The sequence below is a fragment of the Lates calcarifer genome, linkage group LG2, assembly GCF_001640805.2.
Source record: "Lates calcarifer isolate ASB-BC8 linkage group LG2, TLL_Latcal_v3, whole genome shotgun sequence".
Classification (NCBI taxonomy): domain Eukaryota; kingdom Metazoa; phylum Chordata; class Actinopteri; family Centropomidae; genus Lates; species Lates calcarifer.
The window spans coordinates 10,164,424-10,177,953 of record NC_066834.1 but is presented as its reverse complement, the minus strand read 5'-3'; positions in this window follow the sequence as shown (position 1 = coordinate 10,177,953).

The window sequence follows — 13,530 nt, the reverse complement described above, 5'->3', positions numbered from 1 at the left end:
TATTTTCAGCTGAAAATCATGAAACCACAGTAACTTAAGTAACACTGTTATGCTTCCTGAGTGCAGAGTGTTACAGGGAGATTATAAATGAGATTGTAATACAACCATGGGGGTGATACCTAATGTAAATTATTAATTTTATCAGAAAAAATTTGAGCATAATAGAGTTATGAAAATGACTTTGTGTCTACTTGGATTTGCCAATTGTGTGAAGTAACTTTACTTCTTCACTATGCAGTTTTTCTTGTCCCAATAATTTAATAAAAATTAGGGTTAGGCTTGAAACAAAGCATGTAAAGCTGATAGAAGAATGAGTCGTTATTCAATACAAGGATTTTAAAAGAAGTCGACTTGTGTTGACAGGTGCAATTAATTCACTGACAGACTTTTTTGGTTGTTCAGGAATATTTTTGATACAATTTGAGATTTAGACAGGGCTGTATAAAGGAGCTGAAAAAATTAGTTGGTTGATTCTTTAGTCAATTGGCAGAAAAATAATTGCCAGCTGTTTTCTTAACTGACTAATTGCTTAAGTAATTTCTTATGCAAAAATGCCACTTGTACCCTAGTTCCAACTTCTCAGTTGTGAGGATGTGCCACTTTCATCTGTCTTATGTGATAGTTAATTGAATATTTAAAGGTTTTGTAATTGGGCAACTGACCGTGAAATGACAGCAGGCTGAGATATTTCAATTATATCTACATGCTTTAATACTGTATTGTATAAATTAGCTGCTGTTCTGTAAGCTGATTAGACTTAAGATCCTGCCAGAACTAGCAGTGTGTATGTGCAGCTCATAAAAATGAGCTGTAAGTGTTAATGATAAAATATTGATTTGTTACCATCAGCCTACATCATCGTCTCTCTCCCCATCTCCTGTATGTGTGTATAACTCATCTGCATGTTGTGCAGTCAAGTGTAACATCTTACACTGCAGCTCTGCTCCCCCTGACAGATTTTGATCTACTGTTATATTGTGATGAAAAGAGCAATGCTCAGATTTCAAGTTGATGACATGCTGGAGGGCTTACACAGTGGCTGTTCAGCATTTTCCCTGGAGTGATTCCTCTTTTATCTCGGCAGAAACAGGACAAATTCATTAGGGCTATTGTCTATACAGTGGTTTCTACATGGCTCTTCTTCACAGCAAAGCTAATGAGTGTGGAAAAATAGAGGTGATACATAGGACTGTAAAGGGACAGGTATTGTGACCTGATGGTGGCAAATGTGTTTTCATGGTCAATCATGCAGTCACTTGTATAGTTGTCTCTGCTAGACAGTGGCATTAAAGGAAAGGTCACTGTATCACCACATTTAATAAACATCTCAAAACAGTGGTTTAATTTACTTTGCAAGTACAGTAGAGTGGTGCAGGGATGGCATATTTTTGTAGGCCGGAAGTTAGCATCACCCTGGGTCCCTTGACAAAAGGCCAATGGGATTTTTCCATTGGATTTTGGATTATTGCAGAAAATTATCTCTGTTTTTAACAAAAATGTGTGATATTTATTTTTTGTACAGCAAGATAATCTTAACAAATGAACACCTCTTTGATGTTTTTTTGAAACCTAAATAAAATTGGCAGAAGTAAAAAGCTAATGTTAGGCCATAAACGAATAATGCCACATGATGTCACCATCACCAAGCTTCTACCTTGTAATTTGATTTAGCTGCTTACTTCCTCTACAAAAGCCTTTCTTCTCAGGAAGTTAGTGATAGTTTGTAAGAGCATGAGTATAAACACAGCCAGGCTGTAAAAGTTGGCTGTGAGTAGATCGGTTTTCTTGTGCTTTTTTAAGACATGTAAAAGCTTAAAAAAAATCACATGTGAGGTATTTTCTGATATATTTTGTCATAGAAACATGAATGTGTCTTGAGCTTGTGTTAAACACAGATGATATTTCAGGCATTTAACCAAAAAGCCCATTCAAAAAACCCATTAACCTTGAGATGAGGGAACCAGAAGTGCCAAATGCTAACTTATTTCTGGGTTTTAGGACTCATTTGTGTATCACTCTATTGCAGTTTGTCTTAAAAAAAAAAAAAGAGAAAGCAATGAATATCCAAGAATTTTCCAGCTTTTTAGTCATATCTAGCATAAACTCATTTAATATATTTAATATTGTGTAAAAACCTTGCAATAATGTATAATTGATAGATAGGAATACTTTATTAATCCCAAAGAGAAATTGCACCATTTAAGAGAGGTGTTGATTCAACTTTATAGTCATTTTTGTTCATGAAGATTGTAGCAGTTGAATTGTGTTGTGTCATACTAACAGTTGTTTCTCATATTTTTTCCACCTCACCCCATGTATGTTAATGGTGCTAGACTGACCCGTTACAGCAGCAATTTTATATGAACAATACATATTAGATTAGAAATTCTCTTGGTATTGGTTTGAATACAGTATATTGTTCAGAATATTATCTCCAGAGGAAAGCAATAACCTAATGTAGATCTTTTCATCTCATTTACTTCTCCCTGACTAACACCACCACTGAGATTTTGAACATTTTCCTATAATTGTTAATTCCTCTCTTGAATTGTCTTTCTCTGCTGTGTGATGCTTGTTGCTTCTCCACTTTCAATATTCTTTCTTGCGACTTAATTTGCACTTGCAGTTTTTGAAGTCTCTAAAAAATAATTAATAAATATATCTAAAAAATCTAGCACTCTCTGAGACATCTATGATCAATTTGTGTGCATCTATCTTTTATTTGTCTCAAGCACTTTTCTAGCAGACTTTGTCCCCACTTGATTGGGTACACCTGTCTAGGACTGGATAGGATATTGCCTTCAGGACAGCCTGAACTCAGGGATAGATTCAACACAGGAAATTGTGGACCCTGCTGACTTGTCAGCATCATGGAGTTCTTGCTGATTTGTTTGCCAGATATTCTTGCTGCAACAATATTCGCCCTCATTTAAAGGTTGCCCTGTTGTGTGTTGAGCTCTGGTGACTGTGCATGGCATATCAATGAACTGAGGCCACTGCCATTTAACTGAAATCATCTTGATGTGATGACTGCTCTGTGACACGCTGTATTACCCTGCTGAAAGTGTAAAAAACACTACAGTGTGGCCATGAAGGAGTGAACCTGGAATAAACCAAATGCAACAACTGAAATGCTCCTCAAGTGGTGTTATGAGCATGCCATTAAGACGCAATGACTCTAGGCAGAGTGTAACCATAACTAATGCTGTTCACTTTCTATCTCAAATTGAGATTTGGCACATCAGTTAACTTTTCTCCACTCTTCATTTATCTAGGTTTTATAATCACTTGGTCATTGTAGCATCATCCTCGTGCTCTTGGCTGTCAGGAGTGGACCCAGCATGGTTCTCTGCTGCTGTAGCCCCTCTGCTTCAAGGTTTAATGAACCGTGCATTCACTGATGCCCTTCTGTGCACCATTGTTGTCATGAGCTGTTACTTGTGTACTTGTGGCCTTTGTGTGTCCAGCTTTAAATAGTCTGGCCAATCTTTCCTCATGTCGTTCAGCAGCAAGTTGTTCTTGCTAACAGAGCTGTCTGCTGACAGCATGTTTTCTCACAAAACTAGAAATCTTATTGAAATCCCAAGAGGCAGAGAGTTCGCTGGCTACAACCAATAGCCTACATATGGCACCAAAAATTCAACAATTCACTTATATCATGTGTCCCACCTTAGCTGAACAGTAGCTGGAACTCTTGATATGTCCTCATTTTATCTATTTGATTCTGTGGTTTGCTTTTTGAAGGAGCTGCTAGTTGATATCAAGACTTAGCTATAAGTATGTCTAATGACGATACCACATATGCATCTCTTGAGTGCTGAGTGTGTGTGTTGGTGTGTGTGTGTGTGTGTGTGTGTAGAGATCTCTAAGGATTTAGACCTGCCTCTTCACATTTGGTGAAGGCAGTGAGGGTTTCAGAGCTCAGAATAATTGGGAACTTTGTCCTTAAAGGTGAACCTGACATGTATGTGACATTTTCTGAGGGACTGCAACAGTACCCTGGGCAGAAACATATTACAGAGCCACTGCACCACAAGCAGAAAAGGGACATATTTGCTAAGCAACTAGAATTAAAATATACTGGCTAAGTGAGGCTGCAACTATTGATTACTTTCATTATTAATTAATCTTCTATTTTATTTTCCTGATTAACTGATTTGTCTAAAATGTAAAAGAATGATATATTATTTGATCAAAAATTGTGGTGCAGTGGTTAGCACTGTCGCCTCACAGCAAGAAGGTTCTGGGCTTGAGCCCAGGTTCGCCTGGGGCTTTTCTGTGTGGAGTTTGCATGTTCTCCTTGTGCCTGCATGGGTTCTCTCCGGGTACTTCAGCTTCTTTCCACAGTCTAAAGACATGCAGGTTGGGTTAATTGGTGATTCCAAATGTCCTGTAGGTGTGAATGGTTGTTTGTCTATATGTGTTGGTCCTGTGATGGACTGGTGGTCTGTCCAGGGTGTACCCCGCCTCTCAGCCAATGTCAGCTGGGATAGGCTCCAGCCCCCTTGCCACCTCCAGTGGATAAGCGGTGTAGATGACTGTTTTAATGTATGGCTGATTCACTCTCTGTTGCAGCTCTACATTTAAGTGCCAACATACATGCAATATCATGTCATGTAAATTAAGACATTTCTGACCTGAGGGGATCAGAGAACCTCCTTTGAAGAGTGTAGGTTTATTCAGTTAACAAATTCATTTTAGTATTTGTGTGTCTTAATTGTGGCCTTGAACAAAAGTTCACCTAATGCATTAAATATTATACCTTAAGAGTGTGTGAAAGCAGAGAACCTCATTATTCCTCATTAGCTGTAATTGTTATAAGTGCATTATCATACACTCAGAACATTAACAGTACCCTGCCTGATAAAACATTTGATTTCCCAATGAGATGGACCTTTAATATCAGTAATAATGAGCAGTGAGGTACTCATTACATTTAGCAGAGGGAAGATAACCCTTGCTTAAGCTTTTACCATTAGGAAACTCATTTTTTTTAATGATAAAATGTCATGAAAATGGCAGTGTTTCTTTACTTTCTTCACTACAGCCCAGCCAAGAGCTTCCATTACATTGGTCATTCCAGTTCAATTCAGCAACTATATAATGAGCACTTTATTTTGGTGGTGATGGTAAATGTATTCAGTGTCCTCATGTATGTCACACCTTACATGTGTTCTTTAGCTCTAAGATTCATCACAAGGTGCACAGCCATGCCAAGGATTAAAAAGATAAAAGTAACCTTAGTTGAATTTTGAAAAATACATCAAGTACTTCAAGTACTTCATGATTCAGGTAGCATGTCAGTATATTAGTATATTTGCCCTGCTTTGAAAAAAGACTCTGTGTTCCCCTGTCAGCGGTCAGCCCAGCTTCTTGACCCTCCTCCCCCAACAACTTGCAAGGATGTGAATGATGATTGGTCAGGTTCAAATTTGTATTGTTGCCAGTCTCCCCACTAAGACATGACAAGAATTTATAGCACAATGATTCCCCAATCTGATATGGTGGCCATCATGAAAGACAAAGAAACATTGTGTAGTCTGATAACGTGTGTCTTCATTTCAGAGTTTGCCCATAATTTCTATTGGTCTCAGTAACATTTTACACAGCCATTTGCTGATATACAAGGATTCTGTTTATTAAGTTTATAGTTCACATTTATTAGAGATAATTCTAGTATGTTCCCTTTTTTCCCCACAAGGACTGATCTTAGGATAAAACTGAGACTTTGATCAAAGCGTTAATGATTTGGCTGTGGTGACTTTTCAGTTCCAATTGTATTTTGATTTTTTTTATTAAAGAGCTGTGTAAATCCCACATGATACTGATGAGAGCTTCATCTGTCCTTGTGGGAATGATGGCCAAAACCTAGTCCCTGCAAGTGTGGGACTGACTGTAAAGAGAACATATGTGATTGTGGAAATATTCTGAGGGCACACAAGCACGCATGGATGCTTTTGGAAAGCTGGCTATCTTTCATGAACTCACTGGGGACATTACGTCTTTGCCAAACAATAGTCAGGTTTGCAGATCATGTACATGTTTGTACAGTGAGAAGAATGTTTGGGGTGGAGTGCGCTTTCATCCTGTACCCTAGGTGCTAACAATACACACAGGGTCTATTTCCATGAAGATAGAAACTGAAATATGAACCTGAGTTGTACTCAGAAAAAATCTGTCAGTCATCATTAATTTTCTATACTGCAGAGTCTTGTTGAAGTTATAATGGTTATAGTGCTGAATAAATCCTTTGCACTCATTGTCTGCAAGTTAAAATTTAGAAGCATGAGTGCAGATTTATCATATTGAGCCTTTGCTCTCAGCGGTATTTCTTGCTGGCAGTTACAGCTTTCTAAAGCAGCCAGACACCATCTAGAAATCTGGAGGTTAGGGATAGACCATTAATTCAATGAATTTGGTTAATTAGCCTACTGCCTCATGCCAAACCCTTAATAAAATACCCAGGGAGTTATAGTCAGAGGTTGCAAATAACTTTTGATTGCTGTCTTGGCCTATTTAAAAGCAGGATTTGTTTTTTTTGTTTTGTTTTGTTTTGGGGTTTTTTTTCCCCATTTTTTTTTTAAAGCAGCTTGGTGGGCTTTTGCTGAGGTTCATTTAGCAAGGCACCAGTGTTAGGGCAGATTGACAAATGTTCTCACTGAAAAAAAGCTGTTATGTCAAGGTGTTTCCATATTCAATACTGAGCTTGGACTCATCTGGAGAAAATCTGTGGAAGAAGAATCTGTTGATTCTTGATGTATCCTGTCTTACTGTAAACCTTGATCCAGAACAAGTACCTGGCTATGCAAAGTGACTATAGTAAGCATCACATTCCCTGTGAGTTTAGTGCCTTGTATCACTTCCTGCTTTGTGTGTGTCTGAATGTGTGTTTCTGTGTTGGTGGAGAGCTGTTTAAAAAACAGAGCACTTCTCCTTAACCTTGAAAACACTGACTGGCAGGCTGACGTACAGAGTGTTTTAATGGAAAACAAATCAGATAGAATTTAATCTAACATGTGCTTACTAATGTGAAATCCTGTATGAGAAGGACAGCTACAGCTACATGAAACTCCACTTACCAACCTTCAGTGACACACTAAATTTTGACCTGTTAGGGGTTACTCAAGGCAAACATCACAGCTGAATGTAAATAAATGTGGCATCTAGCAGCACAGCAGATGTGCCATTAGATGCAGTTCCTCTAATGACCACTAGGCAAAGGCTTCAAAAAAAAAAACAAAACAAAAAAAACCAAAACAAATTACTTTGAAGAGAATGCGGAAACCCATTCTGTAGTATTTATGTTTATTTGCTCTTATGTGTCATAGTGGAGATTTTCAAAACTATTGCTTTGAATAATAAATATTGTGATACTTGATGTTTTTCTTGTAAAAATCCCATGAAAAAGCCAAAGTCAACAATGAGTTGATCTTACAAATATTGTCTATGTAGCCAAAGTCTGACAAAGCTTGTTCTTCTGTGCTGTAGAGCTCCATTGCTGTCCAAAACTACTAAAAACTACAGTCCTATTTTTGTAAATTATTAAGCCTTGAATCCTGAAAACATTTTTTTTACATCAGTACTGAAACTCAGGTATTGCGTTGTTATAAGTATCAAACATCTCAAACATGTCCAGCCCTAGTTAAATAGTTATCACTGGTACTTCACAGTATTTATGGGTCCATATATTTACCTTGGCCCTTCCTGTATGGAATTGATGATCTTGTCTCTCTGTGGGTTTCCTTTAGTTGCTCCAGTTTCTTCCCATAGTCCAAATAAATATAGCTCAGGTTAAAAGCAGAGGCTAGAAATGTGCTCTGGCTCCCCTGACCTTTTTAAATATTTACACTATGAAATATTTATTTACATGATTAACTACTTATGATACTCATTATTAGGGAATGACTATCAGATCAAGTCAAGTTATACAGTTGTTCACGATTAATTGTGCGCCAAAACATAAGTGATTTTTTTTTTCAGCCAGAAGTTTTAGCACGTGAAATTCTGAGTTAAGCCATTTTTGAGTCAGTGGTATTGATCAACAACCCTTTCATACCCCTGCAGGACTATTATAGTCATTAGATAAAAAATTGCACAGAACGACAATAGTGCACTGCATTCCTGTAGTTATTTCAAACACCACCATTGTCTTCCATCCAGCATTCCTCTTGGGAATCCTCACTACCATCTTAAATGCTGTTCTGTTACTCTGAAAACTCAAGGGACCTTTTGTGAGCTTGCCTTTTCAATGGCAGAGGCACCGTAGCATGGCAACAAAAAACAGTGGAGCATCTCGCCCAGAATGCGTGGCTGTCACTTATTCTTTTCTTTTCACAGGACACAGCAAAAATTCGAATGATGTATAAGTGTGAGCAAACAAGCGACACTCAAAGGATCTGCACTTATGTATGAAAATAAGTGATTTGAAATGCATAATTTCTCACTTTTATGTGCAAGTTTTATCATTTCTTATCCTTCTCAATTATGAGGCCTGCTTGAGGGCAAGTTAGTTCCATTTTAAATCCTTTGCTCCCCCTTGGACCCTGCTCTGCCACTCTGAAATTGCACTCACATTACGAATTGTGCTACATATTTCCATGTGCCAAGGGGAAGTGAAGGATGGCATGTTGAAATGGCATAGGTGGATCTGACAGAGAAGAGAAACGTTAGAGATGAGCAAACCTGAAAACCCAATAACACCATTTTATTCCTTTTGGCAGATCTATATTTGTATAACCCAATAATCTTGGTATCCATGTGTGAAGGCGCTAGCTGACTGGCTCAGTTTAACAGGCTTCACAGCAGGCATATTGGGTGTGGGTCAGATGCCTGCAGGCTGCTAATGATTAATGAATTCCATCACTGTCATTCTGGGACTATGGTCACATATACAGAGGCTGTCAGTCTCATCCTGCTCATCTCGCTGCAGAATTAGCTGAAAAAATGTTCTCCATGCAGGAAGAAATTACAAAGCAAAGGAAAAAAGACTGGATTGTTTTTGAATTGAGGAACCACACTCATCACTAATTACTGGGATAAAAATAAATTCAAGCTGTATGCATCTCACATTCTCTTGAAAATTCGGCATTAGTACTCTGATGATATAATTACTGTTTGGGTTTCAATTGTATTTATTTATTTTTTCTCTACTCATGTATTCTGTCAGTGAATACTAATTTTGATTTTAAAGGACAGGTTCACAATTTTTCAAGTCAGGTAAGCATATGAACATAGAAACAGATTTCGCTGGCTCTAATCATTCCCGTGTGATCCCATCCCAACGAACCTCCAAATGAGATAAAATCCACTGTCCTTGTTCTGAGTAAATCTGTATTTCCACTGTTATTTGATGGTAGTATGATGCTTCAGCAGTTGGCCAAATCAAGTGGAGGACTTTCAAATTTAATATACATATAAATGAATGTATGTTACATTCAAGCCCTGTGGCATGTAAACCTCTTTGTATTTCACAGTATACAGGTGTTTTGATTATGGTGTCTGTGGTGTTCCTGCGCTGAAGCACCGGTAGCAATGTGTTTCCCATCAGCAAGCAATGATTGGTTTGCCTGAGCTGAAGATGGGAGCAACAGAGACATAGTAGGCTATAGCAACTAGTAGTATGGTGGGAAAACCTGGGAAGTATCCAAGAAAGATTCTGATGCACCAGGAAAAAAAAGAAACTCAGTGTTCAGAGGAAGGATTACAGTCTAAAAAAGAAAGCAATTGATGGTGAGAACAAACATGTCATAAGCACACATTGACAGTGTATGTGTAATTACATTAAAAGCCAGCTAGAAGAGGGAGACAAAAGGTCTGCACTGCAGGTTTAGGACAGAATTTAAAAATTCTGACCCTTCTTCTGTTCATAATGTGCTTAAATATGTGCATATGGAAAGTTATTGATACATAGAGCAAACCTTTGGATAGCAGCACAATAGCAGGTAAGTAGGCCCATGTCAAGTCTGTTCAGTGCAGTGTAATTATTGATGCTATTAAGTGCAATTACAAAAGACCAAAACATTTAACTGTCAACTCCAAACAGACACAACCAGAAACCTGAACACCCCACCATCTGTCAACAAATCACTAGGTAATGGGTAAAACGCAATCACTGTGCTCACTTTTAACCAAAGTACCTTACAATGGGTCTACAATTGTTCATTCAAGTATTTCTTGTCAAATACAAGATTTATCATTTTCACTAAATATAAGGCAAGTTTTGTCATTGTGCCTGTCTGATATTCCATTATTGTAACTGTTTGATGAAGAAAAAATGACTAGCACTGTAAACACATTGTCAAATGGATAACAACAGATTATTAGTTCAGTCTCATTGGGCAACCACGGAGTGATTTAAAACTGTGTTTGGAAATCTGAAAAACTGTAAAATATCAGTGCCCTACAGAAATGTCAGACACAGTTATAAAGCCACCATCGTGCTTTAGTTGAATTTTAATTAGTTGCTGAGCTGCATGTGTTTTGTCCTTGAATGGCGTTAAATACTGCCTGTGTATGGTAACGTAAAAAGGCCTATCAGTAATTAATTTTTCAAACCTAAATCTTCAGGTTTTTATTCCTCCATGGCAGCAACAGCTGTAGTCTACATGCACTATGTTTCCAAGTTGTATACGTGTTGTATATGTTCTAACTAGAGGCAGCACAGTGGTTAGCACTGTCGCCTCACAGCAGAAAGGTTCCAGGTTTGAACCCTGGTTCGCCTAGGGCTTTTGTGTGTGGAGTTTGCCTGTTTTCCCTGTGCCTGCATGGGTTCTATCTGGGAACTCTGGTTTCCTCCCACATTCCAACGGATGTCCTAATTAGCATTTTAGTTTTTGTATTTGTCTGCAAACACCAAAATTAAAACAAAGCTGAAGATTACTTTTTAGCAGTGTGGCTCGGGCGCATATTACACTGGTAGTCCTCTCTCAACCCTGGCAGTGTTAGTGTCTTGCTTTGACTGCTGAAACAATATCACTTTCCTTTCTAACTTGAAATTTTGGTGATTTCATGACACCATTTGTGGAAGCACACAGATGTGTTTGAAGTTGGTAAATGTTTGCAAGGGACAGAGATGGCCAATCTATCCCATACCACAACATGTATGATTGCTAAAAGTCTTTAAATTAAATTATTTGCCAAGTTAAAAAACACTTGAAACATTGCCAAGCGATGAATAAATAGTGGGCAACTTCCCTTCTGGATGATAAATGGCTATAAATGACTGCCACTTCCTTTGCCTATGCATTAAGACGACAGTTGCGTAATGAGAAGTGTATGAACTGAGGTAAACATAAACAACGACAGCAGTGGACTCTGTGGTGCCATAAGTAGTTCTTAGAGTCAAGTACAAGATCTGTCCTGTCAAACTATATATCTATCTATCTATATCTATCTATCTATCTATCTATCTATATATATATATATATATATATATATATATATATATATATATATATATATATATATATATATATATATATATAGTTTTCATATAGCAATAAATTTGAACTGTATTACCCACATTTCATCTCATCAACAAATGGTTTAGCATCAACAAATCTTTACTCCTACATCAAAATATTATGCTTAAACCAGAAAGAGGTGTGAAAGAAAAGTAACTAGACACAGCCATCTCCATGTCATAACAGATTAGTTCACACACAGCCAAACCTCCTCAAACAACCACACATGCACACACATACACACACACTTGCACACTCACACACACATGCACATACATGCACACACTGCCTCTCTCTGATTTTAATTTTTTTATTCCCTGGTTTCTTAAATCCAGTGGATTTGTGCTCTGGGAATTCTTAGCCTTTAAGCAAACATGGAGCTGCGGTAAAACCTGAACCTGAAAAATATACTTTAAAATATTCAGTCATCCCACAAAAGAATAATTTGACCAGGGTAAAGCAGTTTTGGCATCGCTTTGGTTCCTTCACCTTCCTTCAAGTGTGCAAGTGTTTCACCTCTATGTTGACAGAAACACATTTGGCTGAAATTGGAGGGTAGCCAGAGCTATTATACTGAATTCATAAGCTGATGGCAAAGGCCCAAATTATATTATCTGGCCTCTAAAGTAAACTCTATTTTAAGCACACAAGGTACTTAGATGAAAGTAAGTAAAAGCAAATTTCAGTAGAGAATATAATTAAGTTTGTTGATTGATTACAAACAGCTCCATGTTGAGCCTTAGTCAGTGTTCTAAGGTGAGGACTTATGCCTGCACATCTTTGAAATCTTCTATGTAAATGTCTGATGTTCTGAAGAATTTCACAGCTTTTATATTGCCAAACCCATAGCAAAACTAATATTCAGCAAAGTTTTGTGAAGAAGCACATCTTCAAATCCAAGATATTTCTTACATCACAGAATAATAATTCCCACTAGTTGAGATTCTAACATAATATTTTAACTAACATAATATTTTAACTGTTCTTGCCATAAACATGCGGATAAGCTACAGGGAACTGTTAATAGGTAACTGCTGCACAGTGAGGTTAAACTTTGTCAATTGTCAAGCATGTGCCCTGTTTACATTAGCTACGCATCCACTTGCTGCGTTTCCTAATGGGTGCAACAGAGCCCTTGTAGAGTGTAACGAAGTGCCACTCCACTCTGCCTTTTTATAAATTGTAACACGACAAAAAATGTTCAAGGTCACTGTGTCCTCTTGGATACAAAAATGTGTCTCTCGTTGTAGGTACACAAAATCAATATTCCACTCTTTATACTGATGCTTTACAAAAACATCTCCATGAATGCCTTTGTGTCTCAGAGGAATTTCCAATTACCTGCCATCATTTTACGTAGTTGTATGACCTACTTCTGTCACACGCGTTCAACCACAGTTATAGAAAGTAATGGCTTTGTCCTTAAAGATGGCATACAGTGCTTATTTCGCTTAGTATGTATGAAGAGAGACATTTCAGAAATGTAAATATTAGAAACATTAGGCAGCTGATGACTTCTTCTTTTCTTCTGACATCTTCAGTTGTTGGCAAACACAGGGTATTACCTTCACTGGCTTCACTGGAGTGTGTTATGGCCCAGATTTGCATCTAGCATGAACAGATGCAAATTGGATTTCTTATCTCACTAATGGAGACATATGTGGCTTGGTGTAAATGAATATGTATGAAATCATATATAGAATGCGTCTGAATTTGAGCAAAATGTAATGACAAGTAATGATTGAATAGATCAAGATATAAATCAAATGCATAAGGAGATCATATTTTGAAGGTTTTACCTGTTTTAGCAGTATTTAAAGCTCCATATACCAATGAACTCTTTTGAGTAGATTTTAGACTGAGGGTTTTGTTATCAGCTCATAATAACCCTTAGATTTAGTTCCCACCTTACCCATCAAAGAGAAAATGCCTCCTGCTTCATTATTTACTTGTGAATTGCCTTTAGTTTCCTCGCCGTAGGTTATTTCTTGGCTGTGTTATTAATCTTAATCTTCTTTACTACAAGCTGTGGTGAAAATATTCCATATTTTGCTTTGACAAAAGCAGA